The sequence below is a fragment of the Bubalus bubalis genome, chromosome 3, assembly GCF_019923935.1.
Source record: "Bubalus bubalis isolate 160015118507 breed Murrah chromosome 3, NDDB_SH_1, whole genome shotgun sequence".
Taxonomy (NCBI): Eukaryota; Metazoa; Chordata; class Mammalia; order Artiodactyla; family Bovidae; genus Bubalus; species Bubalus bubalis.
Genome location: NC_059159.1, coordinates 79,268,707 through 79,270,252, shown reverse-complemented (window position 1 = coordinate 79,270,252; position 1,546 = coordinate 79,268,707). Strand labels below are relative to the sequence as shown.

The following is a 1,546-nucleotide window of genomic DNA, read 5'->3' as shown; positions in this document are numbered from 1 at the left end:
GCAAATCTGATGGATACTGGTATGAGTGTGGGAGATGTAAACATATTGTGAGCAAACAAACCTCATAGGCCCTATTTTCTATGTTTGAAATGATGCAAGGAATAAACCACATAAGGTCCAGAGTGTTCATAGTTCCTGGGATTTGTTCTATATGATACTAAAAATATACAAGTATTGTGCTGGGTATTTTGGCACCTAGTCTTTCTAAATTTCTTACATATTGGTAAGATTCTGGCATGGAAACAGATTTAATGACATGACTCAATACTGCATGATTTCAGGAAAGGTCAATTGGTACAAATTATAAGCACATATTAAATGCTGAACAGCAAGAATTCTTTACTAGTATCCAAATAGGTTGATCATAACCTGAACAGAGACTACAATTCTGCCAGGCCTATGGCCTGGTAAAACTGCTTTTCAACACTCCTTATGGAAGCTTCATCAGACTTATTCACCAAGTCAACCGGGCTATCTGCTATGTACGACAAATTCCATCCTGTCTCAGGTTCCACTTCCAATCAATGGCATCATGCACCCTGGTTTTATTGAATGCAACACAACAGTTGTTTCTATGCCCATTGGAGTCTTTGAAGCGCAGCCGCATTTTAGGACGATACTTCTCCAAATACAAAAGTTGCTTGCTGTTAAAAGCTCCTCGCCGCTTTTGTCTTATGAACTGTACTGCATCTTCATATTTCATTCCACCTTCAATTAATGCTAGGGCAACAAGCACTGGAGCTCTGCCAAGGCCTGCAACACAATGAACAGCAATACAACAACCAGGGTCTTCACGAAACTTAATTTTCACAAGACTTAACCAACCATCAACAATCTGGTTAGATGCTGGTGCGCCATCATCCAAAGGCCAATCAAGGACATGGATGCCTTCTTTCTCCACAAGAGTAGTGTCATAAGTCGCTTCACATACTCTACGATTGTGGTAACTCCATACTTCTTAAGTTCCTCTATAAATTTGCTTAACGTTGCATTAGTTGGGTTGTGTGTAATAAGAAATCTCATGTTCCTGTATGTAACTTCCATAGGAGTTGGGCGGTTCATTCGAGCCATGTTAATTTAGTTAAAAAACACTCAATAGGGATATGAAAGAATTTAAAAAATTGAATACAGAAATGATGCAAAGAAACACAGTCAACTTTAATATACTCCACTTGAAATTCTCAGTGCTTTTAAGTATGAAGTTGGGAATAATGAATGAATGAACCTCTTAACAAGAAGCAGCAATTCTTCAATCCAGTAGTACTGAGGCAATAGAAAGGAAGTGCCCTGAGGTTTACCCCATCCAGATCAGAACTCTTGTATAAAAATGCTCTGTGGATTTCAATTCAACACTTCTGTGTCCAGGTTAACCAGTCTTTTGGGGGCTTCTTGGTTGAGCAGTAATGAATTTCTGCAGTTCACTTGTCTGCATAGAGGTCGTGCTGTGCCTGGCAGTAATCTCCACTGCCCTTCAGAAACGCCATAAATGTGTGACCGAGAACACCACAGAACTGAGGAATATGTCTACTCATTGAAGATTGTGGCC

The 1,546-nt window shown here is 39.7% G+C and overlaps 1 pseudogene; it reads right to left on the bottom strand.

The window, feature by feature from the left end:
- Window positions 1-220: 220 nt before the first annotated feature.
- LOC102394933 lies at window positions 221-1,227 on the bottom strand (annotated as a pseudogene).
- Between the last annotated feature and the right edge of the window lie 319 nt (window positions 1,228-1,546).